Raw genomic sequence first — 24158 nt, forward strand, 5'->3', positions numbered from 1 at the left:
GAATGTACACCAAGATAACTTACCTCGCATAGAACCGACAAAATGATAATCAGTAATGAGCCACGGCTCTTCTACCGCCAGAAAAAAAAACTTAGAAGGACATTTTTCATTACAAGCAGTTGTCAGTTAATAAAGATAAAGGAATTCTCTATTCTTTCCTGAGAGTTTCATCCAGTAATCATTAGATAGGTCAAGTCAAAAACACTGTTGTAAACTTGTTTTCACAGTACTGGTTTTACGGTGGCCTCGATTAATTTACTTTATAAATACAACGTGTGTGGTTTGGACGTAAGTTAAATAAAGCACCGTAAAAATTTTAATTGGAACAGTTTTTTGCCCAATAGGAAGAACATTAAAACTTCATTTATTCTAACAGGCGGTTTTTTTTTTCTATGTTTAAGTTCTTTTGAACAATTTAAATTATGCTGATCGTATCATTCTCACATTTTTGCGCGTTCTACAGAGGATCTGACACTGAAATGAAAATCATGAGCTTTTCGATGCAAAATATTTTGGGTATTAGTTCATTTCTAGTTACGCAAATACACCTGCTGCTTCCGAAAAAAATTGACATCATGAGCTTTTTAATGCAAGGTATTTTGGGATAAGTTCATTTTTAGTTACGAAAATACACTTACTGCTTCTATCGCTGAGATGAAAAATATCTTCCTCCCCATGCACCCTCTTTTTCTTGAGGCAGGTAATACCAAATTTTGGAAAAGTACATCGTATTCCTCGGGAAATTAAATCGTACAATCATTTTTAATTCTGGTTTCTCTCAGAGCACGATCATAATTCAGCAAAACTTTAATTACATTTTAAAGTAATGACTTTTCAATTTAAGCTTCTAGCGTGTTTTCCTCGCTATTAGCACAGTCTTTTCATTTTGCCATGTTTTTATGACATTTCGGTTCTCAAATCAGACCGGATCAGACCGTTTGACTTCACACTGCAATGTGAAAATTATTTCTTTTGTGCTGTTAAGTTATATTTGCATAAGTGTTGAGAACAAAAGAGGTAACTTATAGCATAGAAACAACTCTGTTTTAAAATTTTGCTCTTTTCAGGCAAAGGTTTTCTGTAACTCTGGACCTGAGTCTGTGTAAAATCCATGTTAAAAAATATTGGTAAAATAAGACTTAAATTAAAAAAGGGGTTTCCTTTGATGCTTGACAAATAAATTGTAACCATTCCCACCAAGCTCACCCTTGTTGATGTGTGGACGTGACACAAAACTTGAGTCGTGAACTTCATTCGAGAACTGCTGAGACTGAAGTCCCGATTGAAATAACTAAAATATAACGAAGTCAACCACCGGGCTTTGATTTGTTTCCTTTGTTTTTTATGCCTATAGAATTTAGTTTTGATGTCTGTGACTTGTTCTGTAGGATGAATTTTGTTGATGCGACACATAAAAATAGCGAAACATTTAACGAGTAGGTATTTAAATTAACGGTTGCACGATAGTTAGAACTAAAAAGAATTCAGAATAAATGGGTTGATGGCTGTGCTGATCAATGGAAATATATCATATGACAAACCAGCAAATAAAAGACATTTGTCATCCGAAAAAATTGTTGGATATGACGATTTTAGAACCAAATAAATATGAAGAGGCGTCCAGCACATGAAAAATCCTGAAGTCACCGATCGAAAGATTTTCAAAATGTTCTGGTTTTCTTTGGATCTCCGTGCATGTGTGTTGCCTTCATTACTGCTGATTTGAAACACAGCTCGCCTCTTTAGATGCTTAAAACCAATAGAATGATCAACTTATATTACAACCAGTGGTGCAAGATAGAATAAGATGAAACTTACGAAATGATACACTTTAAAAAGTAACGTGCTCATTAAGTTTCTACAAAATGTACGTCTCCCCTCGAGTACGATTTTAGAATGGTTAAAGTACGGTATGGCACCTAACACAGGAAAAAGCCAGCTTAAAAAAGGAGAATTTTCCAAACCCTGGCAGTGATCTTAATGGCCTCAAGTTAGTGGAAACACAATCGTAGTGAATCTATCCACAGATATTAACACCAAGCTCTCAATCGACACCACGTACAATACAGCTCTAGAATAAATCCCTAACTTGCAGAAAAAGGTAGCGATTGCTTGATTAGTAATTAAGCTTCCTCTACGCTTTAAAATCCCTTCTGTGGCATAGAGCGGTCAATTGAGACTATGTTTCCCTCTTTATAAATGTTCTGAGAGTTATAAAACGAATTTTAGGAACTTGTGACGGTTTTGATAATCACAAAGCAAACTAAAACCACCTGCAAATTCTCCTCGTTTTGCATTCGATTTTAATTCTGTGTATGTAATTTGTAGTTGCGCTCGTTAAGAATGAATATATGTTTGTACACGTAATTTTTTTTGCATATTTGTTTCACTTGATCTACCAAACAGCCGCTTTTTCAGCCGCTTGCCACGAACAGTTCTGGATCTCAAGAATTTTCGGACCGGTAATCACTTTGTTTTCAAATTACATTCACTTTTCGTCATTTTTATTGTTGATCGCGTCGCCTGAACTGGGGGTTTGGAAATGCATTAAATTAATATTTCATTACCTAAAAAATAGCTTTCTTCATTGATAACTTGACTCTGACCACTATAGAAATTGACAGCCCAGCAACTGCCAAAGAGGGTAAAAAGTAAATTTTATCGTGACACATACGAAATTCTCCATCCCCATCTTCCCCCAGGTGATAAATAATTTTGTTTTTTGTGTATAATATTTATCCTACGCCGCAAAACTACTTTTACAAGCACACTTGCCTTTGAGGAGGTCAATATTGAACTGATAACATAAAATAGTTCATATTTTGGCGTTTTGCGAAAGAAATACTAAGAATTAGGCTCTCTCTGATGCTGGGTTGTCTAATGCCGTCTGGATCAAGTAATAAACCACAAATATATGTTACGGTGATCTTCTAAAATAAACGATACTGAGATTAATACTTTACCATGTCTTGCTTTTGAATAATTCAGTGATTTATGAATACTACTAACTTGTTCAGAGAGTGTCCATGAAAAAACCAGGCGGAACCTGCCAGAGTGTGATAATGCACGAATAATGAGACTAGTTGCCTAAAAGTTTTTTTTTCTGTTTTTGGAAGTTAAGAAATGGTTTCCACTACTCATGTAGAAATGATGACCAGAAGTTGATGCTCAGCGGAAATAATGGGCGTTATATTAAGGGGAAGTAGCTAGGGAAAGAAATAAAATTGACAATTTTCATCAGTTAACTGTGCTTGAAGTCTGGAAGATATAGAACGTAACCTGGTGTATTTAGATGGCTTCCTCGTTTGTTACAAGAGCAAAGCAAATTTAGTTAAATGGTTATTCAAAAAATGCAGAAAGTGGAGGTATTCTAGGGGACCCCATATCTCCCAGGAAATTAGATTTATTTCGGCGTTTAAAAATTACCCAGTTCCTAACTCAATATACCAAACATTTTTGCCACATTTGAGCCAAATCGGGGTGTTTGAATCATTACCACTGCCCGGTTTTCTCGTAACCACTTTCAAAATTACTTACCCTATGAAAGTTTCAGAAAAATTTCTGAAAAAGTCCAACAAATAAAAAAATTACTTATGAGTGCTGAGCACTCAGCTAACTAACAAAGAAATTTCATATGGTTTAAGACAGCAGGAAAATGGAACACTGCCATTTTCGATTAAGAATGCTTCTTAAAAAGGGATGTCCAAGGCTTCGTCGTTCCCCATCAGCCCATATAAATATCTCCACGTTTCTGTATTAAGGATCGCCAAAGGAGGTCATCAGTTGTTGCTGGGAGGATAGCTGGATATGACGTCTAAAGAGATACTGTTGTAACACGTGGTGTCGAGTTGTGTTCCGTCTCCATCTACCTCAATGAAGAGTGCATATGTTAAAAGTTAACTCATAGAAATACTATCGAATAACTGCGAGAAAAATAAAATAAAGCGAAGATTCTATTTATTAAACTTTCTCTGCGTTTGTAATAGACAACACAACCCTGGAGGTGCTCTTTGATTTGACTGTTTTTAAAAACCAAAGGTTGCGCTTGCATTGCTATGAAAATCACCGAAAAATCTTTTTCGTGAAATAACGCTTCGCAGAAGTCAAGAAGCATGTCAGTTCTAAATAGATGCAAACAAAGACGGTAATTGGGTCACCAGCTAAAATAAACAGCTCGTTTAATCATTGCCAGGGGACATAGCCACAGAATAAGTAAGAGACGAATACTCTCATTCTACTTCAAATTCAAAATTATCCAATAACTAGAACCATTTTCGTCCAGGAACAAGCGATATAATCTTCAAAAAATGTTTTAACTTTCCCTTACCAGATATAGCAATTCCATCAGATCTTTTCTTGTAGCTGAACCATTTACAGCGACTCACAAGACAATAAAACTAGCCCACAAGGACTGTCCTTACCTGAAAAGTTTAAAAACCTCTCAAAATTAGAAAGAAAACTGCTGATTTGGTAATTTCGACGTAGAATTGATTAGGGATAATCATGCAAATTACATAAATCCAAGCAAATCAAAAGATTGGCTACGAAGATGATGAGAAGAAGAGTAGCTACACGTAACCATCTTTAATGCGCATAGTTTTAGTTTAATATCTCTTAATTGGCTTACAAATTACAAATTTTCTCAGCCCAGTCGAAAAAAAATGCCTCTGAAAAGTGAAGAGTGGTAAATATCATCCTCACCTTTGGAGTCGAGAAAGTGTAGAGTACAGGATTCACAGAGGAATTTACCGGCAGGACAAATACTGCAAACCATACATACGCCACACCTTGTTCATCGTGAAATTTGCCCGTTAGAGCAAGAATACTCAAAATTATTACAGGAATCCAGCAGCTAAAGTCTGTTAAGATGATAGCAAAAACCCTCCTTGCCAACGTGGACTCTCTTTTGATGCTGTTCAAGCTGATCACTTCAGAATCACCGTGAGCCTTGATTCTTCTCTGTGACTTGGATACTTTGGCGATAATAGAAATGTACGCCAACATGATGAAGAGGAAAGCTGCGAGATTCAAACCAATAAAAAGGCCAACAGAATATTCCCAGCCTGCCAGTCTTTCTGAAGACAAATGAAGAGGTAGACATACCGAGGAACGACCTTGGAAAGGGAGGGACATCCTTTAGAGTGAACACCAACTCCTTTTATCGTACACTTTAGCCCCAGAATTTAACACAGTTTTTCATTATTTTTTTATACATAGCCAGTAATTAAGGGGGAAGGGAGAAAAGGAAAGGCAACAAGTAAGGTACCTTTGTCCATGAAGTAAATATTGTTTACTTTGGGGATGTGGTTATATAATGATATAGGATGATGTGGTTTGTTCAGGCACAGAAGGTGCGGTAAGCCACCATTATTTTGAAAACAGATCTTTTCTATCAACTGAAGGAAGCCCCTCGAGACAGAAGTTGTTTCGCCCTTACATAGCTTCATTGACATGATATTACAGACACGCAAACGCTCTGGTTTCACACAGGGAGATGTAGTGTAGAAGTTACGTAAGCTTATGGAATGCCCCATAGTTTCACAGTCAATGAAATGATAACTGCGAGGTAACTAAGAGCAGAACAATCTTTACCATAGAACCCATATCTTCTTTCCTCATTGAAAAAGTACGGAGTATCAAAGGCTGGTACAACAGCAATTGCAGTTCCGCAGAGCCACACCACGGCACAAATAATGTAAGTTCCTCTTAATGTCAGACGTGAGCATCTGAAGGCAAAAACGATGCTCAGCAGACGGTCAGCGGTTATCACCGTGAGCATGAGTACCGAGACCTCACTTGAGAGTACTGATAGGGTGCCGGCCACTTTACAGAGGACTCCTGACCGCCATATCAGATCGAAGCTGAAGTAAGTACCTAAAATGAAAGGATTATTTTCGCTTGACTTACAAAAGTAAAGTAAAGGTTGAAAAGTTTAATTTAAAATGTACGAATGAAATCTTTAAAGTCTTTGATGAACTAGTCAGCGGGAGAATTCCTAACATTAACTTTGGCAATTATTACCGAGATTTGGAGATTTTCGTCCCACATTTAAACAACTGTAGACAAACTGGTTTTTGCTGATTATTTTTAAAAGCGCGTGATTTAAAAAGCATCTTCCATGTCTTTAATTTAGAGGTGCTGTTGAAGCTATGTTACATCATCGCCGCTACAAAAATGCACTACTTTTAAAACATGTAGATTCTAAAGCACAATCTGTGACTGTTCGAAAATATTTTCAGGCTTTTCCTCGGTGTTCTTTATTTTTATTTACAGCACACCTGTGAGGTCCATTTGTCTACCTCTCTTCCATCTGCACTTAAAAATGCTGCATGATATGTACATGATATTAATTACCTGCCCATATCTCGTTTTTAATAGCTATTATCATGAGATACACCCCCATAAGGAAATCAGCCACAGCCAGATTGGTCAGAAGGCAGGTTTGAACTGGATGGTCGTCACGCCTGATGAGACGCCATGCTCTCACTGCCAGATTACCAGCAACAGCTAGGATACCCAGTAACCAGATACTTCTTCTAGGACCAGAGGCATCGATCATGCGATTGCAACTCGACAAGGCGTTACCCTCCAGCTTTGGATACTCACAGCTTACATTCTCAGAGTACTGAGAAGCGTAACAACACAGGAAGAAACTGTCCACTCTCCTTGAAAGAGATGAAATACCACGCATTTTTTGATAAAAAAAAATAACCAAAGCATCAAAACTCTTATAGTTTTTAACGTCGCGCAAGTCATTAAAGTACATGTAATTCTTCGTCAAAAACTAACCAGGTCTAAGCCTATAACCTGGTTGCCACAGCAAAGTCACCATTCTTATGGTTTCAAATGATTTAATTTGATTGTCCAATGTGCGCAAAGCTGTTGATGAGCAAAGAATCCGAAATTAAATTGAAAAATTTAAGAGAAGTTTTGATTGCTCTAATTGCATAAAAGGAAAGCAACTAAAATTTATTCCGTACTTACAAGTTTCGTAGACTTTTAAGATAGCTGAACGTTTTTGGAGGCATACGATAGATAAAATTGTTTTGTAGATGTCTAGGAGTAAAATTTATTGAAAACGTTTAGGGATCAATCTTTTGAATGGTCTGTTTTGTCCTTCTATGCATTTTTTGGATCTCAGTTCAATTTTGATGGCAAATTTCGCTATTGCGTAGCCATCACGGGTATGTGTTTATTGTCATGCGGTCTTAGTCAACAGGAGATTTGCTTCTCAGCCTTTTTAATTTGTGTGTCAAAGAAGGAAAAATAAATTTGTTCATCTTAAATCTTTGTAGTTGTCTTTTGTAAGAAGAACTACCTCGGTTAAATATCTCTTTAACGGAATTTCTTACGTTTTCTTTACCAAATTGGCACGTGTTGTATTCTAATGACTTAGAAAATCAAGCATAACACTGATCTCTTTTTATGATAACCTACTTCGTTTTGTATGCGTTGCATTGTTTGGCATAACTGCGATCAAGACTCGAGAATCAACAATCTATTTGGTTTATCGTGTAATACTCACAAGGTTTTAAGGTTATTAAGCCCAGAAAAGGCACCCATTTGGATTGTTTCAATCTTGTTGTTTTCCAGATACCTTTAAAAAAAGTTCAAAGCTTGTAAGAGCATTAAAACACAAGTTAATCATATTTTGATGGTGAAAACATAGATAAATGTAAGTTCTTTTTTCACATGTAAAAATCAACACTCACAGAGTTTTCAAACGATTCAATTCGCTGAAGACCTCAACAGGAGATTTGCTTCTTAGCCTTTTTGATTTTTTGTCATAGAAGGAAAAAATTAATTTGTTCATCTTAAGTCTTTGTAGTTGTCTTTTGTAAGAAGAACTACCTCGGTTAAATATCTCTTTAACGGAATTTCTTACGTTTTCTTTATCAAATTGGCACGTGTTGTATTCTAATGACTTAGAAAATCAAGCATAACACTGATCTCTTTTTATGATAACCTATTTCGTTTTGTATGCGTTGCATTGTTTGGCATAACTGCGATCAAGACTCGAGAATCAACAATCTATTTGGTTTATCGTGTAGTACTCACAAGGTTTTAAGGTTATTAAGCCCAGAAAAGGCACCCATTTGGATTGTTTTAATCTTGTTGTTTTCCAGATACCTTTAAAAAAAGTTCAAAGCTTGTAGGAGAATTAAAACACAAGTTAATCATATTTTGATGGTGAAAACATAGATAAATGTAAGTTCTTTTTTCACATGTAAATATCAACACTCACAGAGTTTTCAAACGATTCAATTCGCTGAAGACCTCAACAGGAGATTTGCTTCTCAGCCTTTTTGATTTGTTTGTCATAGAAGGAAAAAATAAATTTGTTCATTTTAAATCTTTGTAGTTGTCTTTTGTAAGAAGAACTACCTCGGTTAACTCTTAACGGAATTTCTTATGTTTTCTTTATCAAATTGGCACGTGTTGTATTCTAATGACTTAGAAAATCAAGCATAACACTGATCTCTTTTTATGATAACCTATTTCGTTTTGTATGCGTTGCATTGTTTGGCATAACTGCGATCAAGACTCGAGAATCAACAATCTATTCGGTTTATCGTGTAATACTCACAAGGTTTTAAGGTTATTAAGCCCAGAAAAGGCACCCATTTGGATTGTTTTAATCTTGTTGTTTTCCAGATACCTTTAAAAAAAGTTCAAAGCTTGTAGGAGAATTAAAACACAAGTTAATCATATTTTGATAATGAAAACATAGATAAATGTAAGTTCTTTTTTCACATGTAAAAATCAACACTCACAGAGTTTTCAAGCGATTCAATTTGCTGAAGACCTTGGAAGGTATCTCGACCATTTCGTTGTGAGAAAGAACACTGCGAGAAAAAAAAAAGATAACTGATACTTATCAAAAACATGTCTTACAATTAATCAAAACCATACGACAATAGTAAAAACAATAATGATAATGACAACGATAGTTATAACGATAATGACAATAACAATGATAAGGATAATGATAATGTTAACTTTTGATCATGTTGTCTAATCTTCTGCAAAAAATTTTTCCTGAAAAGTCATATCATTGTTACTATTATCAGGATGTCGAAACATCAGTCACCACTAACACCATTTGTTCTTTTCTGGAGTAGTACTCTCACACAGATGATCTGAACGCACGCTCAAGTGTTACTTTTGGTTTCAAACCAATTACTGTAATAATAAAAAAAATTAATAACAGTAATAATGATGAAATTAGTTATAATAATAATCATAATAATGATGATGAAAATTAAGATAAAGATAATGATAATGTCCATTAAGTCCGCGCAATTAAAAATCTACAAGGCTAAAATATTTATTAAGAACAAACTGGGCGCTTTCGACGCTAGATATCATCAGGGTGAATTAAAAAAAAGTGATAATAGTAACAAAGCATAAAAAGGCGAGGAGGTCAATATCTCTTTGGGGGAATCGACATATTGAACACCTCTGCGCTTTTTACTGACGATGAGATTACTTTGATAAATGATAGATTAAAAAACATATCATTTGCTAAAAATCACTGCGGCAGAGGTCAAACCATTGAGCTATTTACACATCACAGCGAGGGAATCGAAATCTGTAGGACCGCGACAAATCCAATTCAGTGGCAACACGATGGACTCGAACCTAGAAATCCAGATTTGAATTTAAAGCCCTGAACCATTCGATCGTAGTGTCGATCTTCAATAGAACCTGAAAACAGACTTAGTGAAGACGTTTTTCAATTTATCTTGGCCAGTTCGGAGCTAATGTTCCATAGAACAGCAATGTTATTAAAATACTTACATAAACAAGCAAACACCTTCCCTTTCAGGGATTATAATGACTGATAGTTTAGTTAAAAACTGTTTTCGGTGATATGATATACTACATCTTTGGGGTATTTTTGTTGCTGAGCTGTAACCAGAATTTTGGGACATAAAAATTTAAAAAAAAAATTTCCTAACGTCAACCATTAGGACCACTTACAGCATTTCTAAGCTTGGCAACTTGTTGAAGATGGGTCGAGACAGGTTGGAGATTTTGTTGTAGGAGATATCTCTAAAAAGGAGAACAATCTCATTGAAAATAATTTCTTTGTTTAAGAGCTTTTTCCTCGTTGTTTGTTAAATGCCAAACCTTATAACTGAACTGTAAACTGAATCATGCTCAAGAAATATGAAATTTTTTGCCGAAACCCTTTCAAGTTTTGTTTACTTAATTTCTGTTCAAAATTATCAACATGCGAGGTATTATCGTATATATATCATATAAAACCAAATCTTTCAAATAAGCATCCTATCATTATGGCTAGTACTACCAGGGAGCAGCTCTAACAAGTCAGTCTATTATAAAAGAACTACCTGCTGTTGGAGTTTACCATGGCAAGCTTACTCCCTATAGGAAGGGAAAGGAAACCTTCCATATGACCATTTTATCACTGTTAAAAGCAACATGCTTTCTGATCATAATTAGGGTGGCTAGAATATTTAAAAATTTTCACAAACGTACATGAAACCTTATAAAAGTTATTCAGTAACTCATAGCAATATAGCCTTTTGCTTCAGCTCTTTCATGATCATAAATCCATTATTTAATACAAATTGCACTGTAGGATTATTTTTGAGCGGTCAAATGCTCATATCTACTCCTGATGAGTTATTTCAATTATTATGGCGGCTCTGCATCTAACGAATACTTCGCTTCAGACGCCTGTAATGCATATTGACGCCTCTATTGCATATGGCGTATGTAAAATAGTCAAACTGGTAATTTAATTTTACAAATATCAAGATGATGGGTTTTTGTTTAGGCTAAATTCTTAGCTTTGGGGGTCCGCTCGCGCGTGGGAACTCTTGCTCGTCAGCTGAATTTTGAGCTGTTCGTTGGTTCAATTTTGATGGCTAGTCTTGTATAGCAAGTTTTGCTCATGCCCAGCCATACCAGGTAAGATTTCCATCGGAGCCTTTTTAATTTTTTGTCATAAAAGGAGACAATAAATTTGTTCATTTTATGTCTTTCTAGTTGTCTTTTGTAAGAAGAACTACCTCGGTTAAATATCTCTTTAACGGAATTTCTTATGTTTTCTTTACCAAACTGGCACGTGTTGTATTCTAATGACTTAGAAAATCAAGTGTAACACTGATTTTTTATCTCTTTTTTTTTTTTTTTTGATAATATATTTCGTTTTGTATGCGTTGCATTGTCTGGCATAACTGCGATCAAGACTCGAGAACCAACAATCTATTTGGTTTATCGTGTAATACTCACAAGGTTTTAAGGTTATTAAGCCCAGAAAAGGCACGCGATGAGATTTTTTCAATCTTGTTGTTTTCCAGATACCTTTAAAAAAAATTCAAAGCTTATAAGAGAATTAAAACACAAGTTAACCATATTTTGATAGTGAAAACAGAGATAAAGGTAAGTTTTTTTTCCCATGTAAAAATCAACACTCACAGAGTTTTCAAACGATTCAATTTGCTGAAGATCTTGGCAGGTATTTCGACCATTACGTTGTGAGACAGAACACTGCGAGAAAAAAAAATGATAATTGATACTCATCAAAGACATGTCTTACAATCAAACAAAACCGTACGACAATAGTAAAAACAATAATGATAATGACAACGATAGTTATAATGATAATGACAATAACAATGATAAGGATAATGATAATATTAACTTTTGATAAAGTTGTCTAATCGTCTGTGAAAAAATTTTCCAGAAAAGTATTATCATTGTTACTATTATCAGGATGTCGAAACATTAGTCACCACTAACACTATTTGTTCTTTTCTGGAGTGGTACTCTCACACAAATGATCCAAACACACGCTCAAGTGTTACTTTTAGTTTTAAACCAATTACTGTTATAGTAAAAAAAATAATAACAGTGATAATGATAAAAGTAATAATAATAATAATTATAATAATAGTGATGAAAATAAAGATAAAGATAATGATAATGTCCATTAAGTCCGCTTAAAAATTAGGATTAAGGATGAGCCATCTTTAAGGCTAAAATATTTATTAAGAACAAACCAAACGCTTTTGACACTATTTCATTATCAGAGTGAATTAAAAACAAGAATAATTAAAAAAAGAATGCTAAAAAAGCGAGGTCAATATCTGTTTGGGGGAATCGACATATTGAGCACCTCTGCGATTTTTGCTGACGATGAGATTAATTTGATAAATGATAGATTAAAAAACATATCATTTGCTAAAAATCACTGCGGCGTAGGTCAAACCATTGTGCTATTTACACATCACAGCGAGGGAATCGAAATCTGTAGGACCGAGAAAAATCAAATTGAATTCAAAGCCCTGAACCATTCGGCCGTAGTGTCGATCTTCTTAGTGAAGAGGTTTGAAAAAGACGCTTTTACCAGCTCTTTCTCCCAGAAAATGGGTAAGAATAAGTTTTTCAAGTGATCTTGGCCAGTTCGAAGCTAAGGTTCCACAGAAAAGTAATGTTATTGAAAGATTTACAAAGACAAGCAAACGCCGTCCCCTTTCAGGGATTATAATGGTTGATAGTTAAGTTAAAAACTGTGTTTTCGTGACGTGATAAACTATATCTTTAAAATATTTTTGTTGCTGAGATACAACTAAAATTTTGGGAGATGAAAATAGAAACAAAAATTTTTTAACGTCAACCATTAGAGCCCACTTACAGCGTTTCTAGGCTTTGCAACTTGTGGAAGATTGGTTTAGACAGCCTGGAGATTTTGTTGTTGGAGATATCTCTGAAAAGAAGAAACAATCTAATTGAAAATATTTTCTTTGTTTAGGAACTTTTTCCTCGTTGTTTGTTAAATGCAAAACCCTATAACTGAACAGTAATCTGAATCAAGCTCAAGAAATATGACATTTTTTGCCAAGACCCTATCAAGTCTTGTTTACTTAATTTCTGTTCAAAATTATCAACATGCGAGGTATTATCGCATAAATATCATATAAAACCAAATTGTTCAATTAAGCATCCTATCAGTATGACTAGTACTACAAGGGAGCAGCTCTAACAAGTCAATCTATTATAAACGAACTACCTGCTGTTGGAGTTTACTATGACTAGCTTAATTCCTGTAGGAAGGAGGAAGGAAACCTTCCATATGACCAAAAGCGTGGAATATTTAAACATTTTCACAACGTACATGAAACCTTATAAACGTTATTCAGTCACCCGTAACAATAAAGCCTCTTGCTTCAAAATGTACTGCAGGATTATTTTTATCAGTCAAATGCTCATACCTACTCCTGATGAGTTGTTTCAATTATTATGGCGGCTTCTTATCGCTTGCTTTTAACGCACACTTTCGCTATTCATCAAAACGCCTGTATTACATATTACATATGTAAAATGGTCAAACTGGTAATTTAATTTCACAAATATAAAGATGGTGGGTTTTTGTTTAGGCTAAATTCTTAGCTTTTGGGGTCCGCTCGCGCGCGGGAGCTCTTTTCCGTTTGCGGAGCCTCTCGCCTCGACATGCCTCACGAGAACTCAGAAATGGGCTACTATACTATAACAATTGTAATGCGGTGTATTTTGCTCCGCTAGTGCGACCTGATAACAGGGATATTTGGTAGAGGGTACTTACAGAACTCGCAGCTTTGACAGGTCTTGAAACATATTCGGTGGAAGATTGACTAACACATTTATGGAAAGATAGCTATGAAAAAATATAGGTATTACTAGTTATCAAGCCCTGAGTTACCCTTATTTTTACATTGTTTACATTCTAGTAAATAAAATCTGACGTTATTTCACAATATTCTGGAAAATAACTCAAAAACTGCTTGCGCTTTGTTTAGGTAGTCCCACGATTGCGAGAGAAGTTTGGAATAAATAAACACGAGTAAATTCAAAGACTAAAAAAATTGCACTCTCCCTTAGGGCGAGTGTAATTTGTGGTCTTTGAAAAATTTACAAGAGCTTATTTATTCCAAATTGCTCGAGAAAAATCATGTGATTACGTTTTAATCATATAAATGAAAAAATTCGAGATAGCCTATCATAATTATGCAGAAGCAAAGCGCGCGCATCAAGTGCAAAAATAACTTATTCAAACCCTGCAAGTGACATTGTGCGTTCGATCAAAACAACCGCGCACGATCAAAGCAATAATAAACAATGATATTTTCATGTCTTTAAGGCACAAAAAAGTTCAAAGTCCGGTTAAACACTTCTGCATTGAATTACTCGAAAACTGCATTTATCTTGACCAATCAAAACTGAGTAATTTTTTCATGTATCTTACTAGATCGGCAAACATTGCATCTTTAATTGTGGCGGCAAAGCAATGGACATGTTACAAAAGCAATATCATGTAACTCAATTTCCATCGGTTCACTGGTGTAATTTAATGTAGGCGATGAGACAGTCGATGGAGCATTTTATGAGTCAACCGCTAGTAGCTCGTGTTTTACGAACACCCATCGTAAGTTGATAGCCCAGAAATCGATAACAAGTGTTTTCTATTGTTTTAGACAGTTGCGAAAAAATACTACAAGTAATCACCACTACAATAGTATTTAACCTTCGAAACTAAAGCGAGAGTATGTCACTGAGGACATAGAAATACAGCACAAAAGACGCTGCTTGCTAGCTACAACATGCCGACAAACTTAGCAAAAGTAAAAAATTACGTGCATTTGAATTCCAAACACTCGGCACAAATTGAATACTCACAGTTCCTCTAGGGAGAAGAATTTCTCAAACGTGCCCTCCACTACCCCACTGATCCAATTCATTCTTAGGTCCCTAGCAAAAAAACAACACCAAAACAAACTTAATCACGTGCATGCTTCTCGCCTGCACTATTCAAGCTGTAATGAAATTAAGTCATGTTTATTAGTGAGTTTAAAAGCACTTTTCAGCGGTCTCACGTACACACTTCTTTTGTTTGATAATAACATAATTGGAAAAACTACACGCTTCTGATTGGCTGAAAACGAGTGCATTCTCATGTAGCAAGAGTGCAAAGTTGTGACACGAGAAAACATTACAAGTAGTGCGCATGGTTTCCAAATTTCGTCTGTCTTGCCTTTCTGTGATGTTTTTTCATTTAAATTATTATCAAGTAAGAACGTGATTTCTCTTGCAATTTGGTATGGTAGGCACTTGAAAATTTTTTAAAGGCTCGGGCTCGTGCGATTTGTTTTTTAACTCGTGCTTATTAACACCAAAGTGCACTCGAAATCATGTTATTACCTATACTAACAAAAGTGCAAATTTGCAACACGGGTGTAAATTACAAATAACGCACGCGCTGTCAAAATTTATGTCAGTTTTGACTGTCTGTGATTCTTTTCTTTCGTAAATTATCGATAAGTAATAACATGATTTCTCGTCCCAATATGAGCATAAAAGGATGCTTGATTATTATTGATCATGATCATGATATAGGCCAGCTACTTACATAAATTTTGTAAAGTATCTTGTACCTTGCAACAGAAGGTGAATCCTGTGTTCTGATTGGCTACCCGATCGGCTGAGATAGCGCATCTTGCCTGCTCGGGATTTCCCGCTTTGATCCCGCGCACGAAAAACATTTCGTAGAGTGGACTTACAAATTTCGTAATTTTTGGAAAGCATATGTTAGTGATGGAGTCGCAAAAAAAGCAGAAGACAATCATTTTTTATTTTTAACGAGAGGAAATTTTTTTGCTTAAGGTTAGGGTTAGATGATATGATAAATTTTTTGTTGAGCAAGCATGTTTTTTTATTGAGAAAGCTTGTCAGCAAGGTTGCTTGCCTTTTCATAGACCTCGGCTTCGTCTTGATCCATAAAAATGCCTAAAAAGAACTCGGCAAACTTGACCTGGCGCTTGGTCAATAACCCATATTACAATATCAATACTAATTTCTTCATTTTAACTTATAATATGAATTTACAGATTTCAACCAAAAATCGTTGTTGTTGCAATAACCCCCTTTAGTTCTTCTACTTACAAGTACTTGAGTTGCTTAAGTCCTCCGAACGCAATTCTCGTCAAATTCAATGGGAAAAGATTACGCGTAATCGATCTGTGACAATAGAGGGATAAACGCAGACTTAAAGATATCGTAATATATTTACAATCATTAGTTGTTACAGCTATTTATATTGTTTATCCCTTTTTTACTGAGTAACTAAAATGTAAATAATTTGATTGATACCTTATTTGCATTCAATCAGATAACACTTACAAGTACTGCAGGTAAGTTAAGTTTTCAAACGACTTTGGATAAATATGCCTCAAATAGGTATGAGTAAAAAACCTAGAATTAAACGGAAAAAATGACGATTATGAAAAACATGGAATTGCAAAATACTGTAAAATGACACTTGGCCTTCACATTTTGGAGTACACGTTGTGATATAACTAAAATAATTGTTTTAAACTTACAAATATTTTGTGGCGAGAGGAATGTCCCTCGGAACTGTTCCGGAACAGTCAACTCAAAACCAGAATGGATGTGATTTCAGTTTGTGACAGCTGCAAAAACGAGAGCATTCTGCGAAGGAAAAGCAAAAAGACGGTGAGAGCAATATTCCAGAGGTTATTGCAGTCCGCTAGGTAATGTGACAGGGAGATATTACTCGCTTTAAGAAGGGTTTTTCATTTATCATATTAAACTGCGGTGTTGTGAAAAGATTTTCGGCCCTGAGAAAAGCCATATCAACGCGCGTGAAAAGATACGATAGTTTTTCGGTTGTATTTGATATCGCCATTCAGCTGCTGACACGTCGGTTTTTCAGGAAATAAATTTCCAAGAGGGAGAAGTAAACCAAAATTCGAAAAGAAAAAACCGAAATTTACTCATTCAATGGGTTTGATAAGGACATTTTTTGCGGTTGAGAACGAAAATTGAAAACTGGAAGATTTGCCACAGGCCGATTTTGGCTGTTTACTTGAAAATACTTCTTCCTTTGGTAAGGAAAAATTTTATACCTGAGAATTTTTCTCTCGTGGGTTTGTATCAGAAATCTCACTTGTTCGCTACGCTCACTCGATCGACTTCCGACACAACCAACTCGTACGAAAATATCATACCGAAATATTTTCCATAAAATGTCGTATATGTCCTTTAAGAAATGATATATTTGGTGGAACTGGTATTTTGGTTTCCTGGTGGCCGAGGAAGGCATTGCTAATCCACATATACAGATAGAATATACTTCTTCATGAAAACTCGCAATCACTATTTGCAGCACGATTTAATCTCAGGTATGTCTCTCTCATTACTTCCTTCACACATCCTATCAAAGTACTTGGAATGTTTTAATTTTGGGATGTGTATGTGGGGGAGAGGGGTGGTGGAGGAGTTAATCTCATGTACTGACCAATTTTATTTTGTCTAGCGTACATTTAGCATCTTTTCGCACTGCTCGTTAAATAACAATAACATATACTCACTCTCGGTGTGAACTAGAATAGTTTTCGTATCCGAGCCGTTAAAATTACTTGCTCTGCAGGTGTAATTTCCTGATTTCGAATGCCATCTTGGTGTATAAATTACACTTGTGCTATTTTGTAAAACTCTTCCATTTTTAGACCATGTGATTCTGGGAGTAGGTGTACCGCCCGCTTGGCAGAGCAAGCTTTGAGAATAACACTCTAGCAAAGCCACAGTTTCCTCAGACACCCGAAAGCTAGGAGGATCTGTTGAAAAAAAGACAAGTGAAATAATCAATTCACGCCGCCTTTGAAACTTTCATCTCAAGGTAAATTGTTGTTTAACTACATTGTATAAGTGACGATTAAACTCTAAATAAACCAAACATACACTAACCTCCAGTTTTTAAAGGTTTTGCCTTAAAGCTAGCCTCAAACCCCGTACTTTCACTAGATCCCAATTTTCCATATCTCTCCACACTCATTTTATTGCCACTAGACGCTAGGCGGTGAGGTGAAGAGCTTGCTTCACAAAGAATCCTGAGGACATTGCTGGACAAGGAATGCCCATCTCTGACAATGATATATGTCTCGAACAAACACGCCCATGGTCGAAGATTCATTTTCGTGATAGTCATCTCTATATAGTTTCCTGTCGGAACAGTGATTTTCCACTGCTTATATTCAACACAAGTGGTGGCTGAACCCATTGGTGAGGTTTTGGGTATGGTTACAGGTGTGGTCGGCGCTGTAGCTGGTGTATTAATCGTAGATGGTTCGTCAAATGATGACATGGTAATTTGATCTTCGAAATTGCCTTCTTTCTCCCCATCAAAGGATATATAACAGGATCCGGAGGCTGGTGCAAATGTTTGTGTAGATAAAGTGGTACATTCAGTAGAATATGTCGGAAACGACTCTGAGGGCTCAGTCTCTTTCGTTGACGAGAGGGTAGCTATCAAAACTATGAACAAGAGAGACTTTTAGTTCTTATGGAGTCAGACTATTATTATTTCAGGAATTTCTGAGCTTCATGTCTGTTTCTGTCTAAATGATGAATGATGTGCCGTGAGTGAGTCACCATACCTTTTACGAATAATGAACGACTTTGAATAGACCACTGAGCGTATAAATGTCTTGATCTTGCTGAATCGGGCAGCTGTTACGGCTCACGATACCATCTGCTTCTACCTTACCTGTGTTAGGCCTGTGTTAGAGTATTGCACGCCCTTACATTATCATGCTTTGGCAAAAACCTAAAGTGTATTCAAAAACGGGCGATTTGGACCGCAGAAAGTCTTACTACCACTGCCTTTTAGATATCATGTGACAGCTGACTAGGATATCAAGTTGTAAACAAAAAATTGATTGCTAGTTCCTATTAGGAGTGCTGAATGGTTCTCGCTTTAGTTTATGACTTTTTGTACAGGATTTGTCAAGAGAGAGAAAGACGCTTTATAACATAAATTTTCACGACGGAAGCTGCAGTTTTCGAGTTTTTAATTTAGCAAACATAACTAACATTGTCGAACTCCTCACCGACGAAATTTAAAACCTTTGTTGTGCATTGTTAAGAAAAAGTTTATGCAAAAAAAAAAAGGTCTCAAAATCTTTTCGCTCCAGGTAACACGAGGTATACTCGGTGAAGCAAAGAGCAGATACGAGAGTTCTGAATAGCTTGAGAAATTAAATGAAGTAAAGGTCTGGCACAAATTGATGAAAAATCCTACTGTGACGCAGTAACTAATAGGCTTGACGAAGGAAAAGTTAAAAAAGTACAAACCGAATAACATCACTTGCCATGAAATGTCTTCCAAATGTAACGAGGGTTATTGAATCATGGTTGAAATTATGAGAAAAACAACGAAAGCAAATCATAGCATCAAGCACTATGCACTCACAGTTATTATTATTTGTCAGCAAAATGTAATATTTTTTGGCGACTTGAGTCAAAGAAAGGGTGTGCTTAAAAAATATTTCGCGTTAGACTATTCATGATTTGAAAAACATAACAAGAATTGTACCTTTGTTCGAGATGAGAAGAAGCAGCCACGGGAGACATCCATCAATTGCTTTCATTTTCAATTAACAGTGCCAAGTTGAACTGGGTGGAAGACATAAAACAATGGGTTATTTCTCCAACACTTTTTTAAACTAGTTCCCCAACACTTTTTTAAACTAGAAGGTCATGAAATTATACAGACATCACTGGTCATATTGATGCATTCATCTCTCGGAGGCGATTTACTTAAAACCAATCTTTCCCCTTTTCCTTGACTTAATTTGCAGTAGAAGATGTTTATTTTACCTTCAAAGACTTTTCTTTTATTTAACTAAGAAACACAGGAGGTACGACATGATTTGCACTTCGAGAGCCAATGTACATGCAGTTACCCATGGCAACAACTTCTGATACCGAATGTGTTTAAATTATCAAAGCAGTCACTTAAATACATGGTTGATGATATTGACGTTCTGCTGTGACCCTTCATAAAGAGCCAGATGTTTGCACATTTTTGCTGTTTACAAGCTTTCCGTAAATTGTTCCTCTCCCCTACGCGCTAAACAGAGCTCAAGCTTGACGTTTTTTTTTTGGTCTGTAAAGGAAAACAAGATTAATTTCAAAACACCGAGAGACCACCTTGGATCATCTTCAAAAAATAACTATTTTTCCGTGGTTTGCGTACAAACGATTTATTCATTTGTAGTCCACACAGAAGAAAATCAAAATGAATTTGCGTCGAAGATCTTGATTAGTTGCAAGGGCATGAAATCTCGTTTACTTAAGGATCTAGAGATACAAAACTCTTGAAAAAATCAGATAAGGCCTTTTTATGTGCCATACCCCTAATAGAAAACCTCGTGCAATTTTTGAAAACGTTTCAACAAGAATTGCGCTAAGCCCAAGACTTGTACGTGTCTTGATTAACAGATCTGAAATTGTATTTAAACTTGAAAACAACCTCCAGCCTCCCATCTTCAACTTGGACTTCTTCAACTTGGAACTGATGACGATAAAATCTTATTGAGGGTACTCCGAAAAATAATCCAAATATCTGGTCCAGATGAAGCTAAAAAAATGCGACCAGTGCTATGTTATTTGATTGGCGAGAAGTACGTTCGATTACAGAAACACAATTTTACACATATAACTGCACCGACTGATCTGAAAAGCAACAACATCTTCTATCTTTGAAAAAACAAGTAATTTAAAGTTACCTTTAACGAGCTCTGTCACTTTTTAAAATTGAACGGAAGCAAACTTCCCTATGTTAATTGTTGATGGCCACGGAAAATGCAAAAAAATTGTCTACTTCTGCAATTTAATTGACAGATGATCGGTATCGCTAAAAGCTGGATCAGTTAATACATTTTCAGTTACAAAAATTTTGGATCTCGTTCATAAACATCAAATGATGATTTCCTCAAAATATCATTTCAACATTCAAGCCCCAGAAATAAGAATTTCTGCTATGAACAAATTATCAACCATTTTACCCTAACAGGGAAAAACATAGTTAAAACCGGGTCGATATACTCTGTTACTAAGACTACATCAAAACAAAATATCATGGGTGGCATCCCTGCTCGCCGTAAAGATACTATATTTTGGAGACAGGAGCTGTGCCGGAGTAATTTGTCAATAGGATCATGATTATCGAACGTGAGTCTCCGTTCATTGAGAACGATTGTTTTCCATGACCATTTGTTTATGTTTGCAGAGGCGATTAAATGATGGAAGCCTAATTTAATCGCCCCGAGTAAGGAGTTTCAATATAATTTACCTTGCTTGCAATGGCCATTTTTTGGCTCGATATGCAATGAGGTGGCGAGCTAAAACAAAATAAGTCTGCACTATTCGTCGTTTTGAGCGCGATCACTCAGAAATCAGCTCGCTCCTCTTGCCAGTTTTTTTTTATTTGTTTTAGTTCTTTTGAACAGTGTAATACAATGCTGATCGTATCATTCTTACATTTTTGCGCGTCCTGCAGAGGACCTGGCACTGAATTGAAAATCATGAGCTTTTCGATGTAAGGTATTTTGGGTATAAGTTCATTTTTAGTTACGAAAATACACCTGCTGCTTCGTCCAATCATTTTTAATTAAGGTTTCTCTCAAGGCACGATCAAAATTCAGCAAACATTTACTTTCATTTTCTTATTTATTTCCTTTTGTGTTGTTCAGTTACATTTACATAGCTGTCGAGAACAAAAGAGATAACTTATAACAGAGAAAACAACTCTGTTTTAAAATTTTGCCCTTTTCAGGCGAAGGTTTTATGTAACTCTGGACCTGAACCTTTGTAAAATCCATGTTAAAAACATTGGTAAGATAAGACTTTAATGTGAAAAAAACCGATGTCCTTTGATGCTTTAAACCCAAAGTGTAACCATTTCCACCAAGCTCACCCTGGATGATGTGCAGACGTGAGAAAAAAATTGAGTCAGGAATTTCAGTCGAGAACTGGAAAAAGTCCCGATTTAAATAACTGAAATAAAACGAAGTCAATCATCGGGCTTTGATTTGTTTCCTTTGTTCTGTATGTCAGCAGAATTTAGTCTTGAGACAATATATTTTTTCTTGAGTTGGACTTGTTTTTCTGTTATTGAAAAAAACATATCTTCTTTCACATTACATCTTTGGGAGAGCTTGCTCTTGCCTGGTAACCCTCATTTTGGTGTATTCGACCTAGTATCCCTAATTTGATGTATTCGACCCCGTCTCCTCGCTCGCATCCAATCAAATGGGCTGTACACGCTTAAATCGGGTGTTTGTTATACAGAAAGATCCAATCCTTAATCAAACTCTGACAATTCCCTCGTTTAACTTCCTTTGTCGATAGATTAACAACCACGTACGAAAAACGCAGACGGCAGAAGTTACTTCTGAATTGGTTACTTCTCTGAAATACAATTTCGTTTGCTTTTTTTCTAACCTTTAAAAAGATCCCCAACAGAAAAATCTCCTTTTGACCGTCAAAGCCAATACGACTCTCACAAACCACTGAAAAACATTCTCAAAAGATTCACCCCTGTTGTTTTCACAAGTGTGTCCTACTGATTCATATGATCGAAAGAGGAAGTTAAATGTTGAATAATAAGTGATAGTGGTAAGTAGGAAGTAAATAATAGATATTTGGGTTTGAAGACTTAGAGAAAAATAAATAGACAAATTTCTATTTTTACATCTCGCAAAACAGTGTTTGACTTAACAAACATTTCTTTAAGGAGAATGGTTTCTGTAGGGGGGGTTCCATAACTTCCCCGTTAGACAGGTCATGTGGTACGCGCTGATATTGCTTTAAAAAATAGAGGCAATATTTTCTTACCTGCAGTATTTAATTCTGTGTGTTTTTTAATGATTGATATAGTTCTGTTCAGCGATAACATTTCCGGCAGGTGTTTATTTACAGTACTAAATGGGTTCGCTCTTTGTTTTGATGTAATTGAAGAATGGTTTTATATTCCTCTCACGTAGCTGTAAGTAGCGTCGAGGCTTCTCTTCGAGGATGGGAAGGGCAGGCTCTATAGGTGACCTGTGATAAAGCCAAAAATTAATAAGTGACGTGTGATCGAGTTTTACAGAAAGGCAAAGTACGTTGAGGTTCGAAGTTTTCCCTTTTAAATTCGTGACGCGTTATATGCTGTTTAAAGTACACATGAAAAGTTGAAAAGTGAATTTTTCAAAAAAACTTATGCGTCTTTTTTGTTAAAGCAAGTTTGCATTAAATTTTGCATAGAAATTGTGTAGAACGACAAAGGTTGTGAGTGATAAAAGCCGAGACTCATGCACGTGATTCCGAGATCTAAGTTGGAAAATCGAAACTGAGACTATTTGTGTGCGAGAATAACTTCGCTCACAACATTAACTCTTACCTACTCTGGCAACTTTTGACCAAGAACATTAGTAACGACAAAAAGTCCTAGTCTTTAAGAGCTATGAAAGAAATGTCAGGTTTTGAAGCTCAGAACAAAGGCTAATAAGATTCCAAGATCGAAAGCGCATAATTTTTCAAAGTACTGCATTTGCATCTGTAGCTCCTGGCTATAAAGATAATTTCTTTGTCAAATTTCCTGTTTGTTGACTGATAATTTTTTACTAGTTTGCCACCCATGCGCGATTGCAATTTACACAACAAAAGAAGTGATTCTCAAAAAAGGATGAATTCGTTCTAAAAATACGCAACTCTAAGGCAAAATTATCTTGTTTAAGGTTACGCTTCGTCCATAAAAGTTACTTTGGATTTAATTTTCATCCAAGCATAAACTCATAGGAACCTGCGTGAGATGTTTTGTTCAGGCTATGTATGTGTAAATTTGTTTTACTCCCCAAGATTTAAATCTCATGATCTCTTAGAAATGTTTCCACCTAATAGAATTTTCGACCTCCTGTCCATATGTGAACAGTCAGAGCTTAGTACTTAATTCGTATGACATGAAGCTATACCATATGAGGTACAACAATTGAGGGTGAAGAATGGTTGTGTTTATCATATTGATGGCTTGTGACCGAGTCTAATTTTCTTCTTGCAATTGATTGACGTTTGATAAAGAACTTATTGTTCACATCATAAGTGGATTGAATTTTAAAGAGCCTATATCTCTAATTAAGAAATGCAGTTTTAACCCTATTGACACAGAAGGAAAACTTTCCTTCATTCTTGTTGCGTTCATTTCTCATTTCGTGCCGTTGCGAGGAATTTATGCACGTTCAGTTTGTTTCGGAAACTCATTTTGCTTTCCTCCAACATTTGCTTCACCGAGGGAAAACATCTCACTT

General features: G+C 35.8%; 1 protein-coding gene and 1 pseudogene across 3 annotated transcripts in view; both read right to left on the reverse strand.

The window, feature by feature from the left end:
- The window catches only part of LOC113668127 (uncharacterized), a 19761-nt gene extending 15901 nt beyond the window's left edge, over window positions 1-3860 (reverse strand). For both annotated transcript variants that reach the window (XM_089197062.1, XM_089197063.1), the window contains exon 1: window positions 24-3860. The gene's annotated coding sequence lies outside the window, so the exon portion shown is untranslated. The remainder of the gene's footprint in view (window positions 1-23) is intronic.
- Window positions 3780-22656, reverse strand: LOC149049561 (uncharacterized; annotated as a pseudogene). The gene is made up of 21 exons (XR_016184170.1): window positions 21164-22656; window positions 19403-19482; window positions 17776-18342; window positions 17396-17645; window positions 15952-16026; window positions 14689-14760; window positions 13598-13669; window positions 12671-12742; window positions 11452-11523; window positions 11266-11337; window positions 9985-10056; window positions 8775-8846; window positions 8588-8659; window positions 8059-8130; window positions 7526-7597; window positions 6985-7056; window positions 6355-6665; window positions 5593-5874; window positions 4702-5114; window positions 4328-4421; window positions 3780-3865 (listed from the first exon to the last, which is right to left on the reverse strand). The product of XR_016184170.1 is annotated as an uncharacterized LOC149049561 (transcript).
- Window positions 22657-24158: the final 1502 nt, after the last annotated feature.

This window comes from Pocillopora damicornis, chromosome 2 (assembly GCF_964200805.1).
Source record: "Pocillopora damicornis chromosome 2, jaPocDami1.2, whole genome shotgun sequence".
Taxonomy (NCBI): Eukaryota; Metazoa; Cnidaria; class Anthozoa; order Scleractinia; family Pocilloporidae; genus Pocillopora; species Pocillopora damicornis.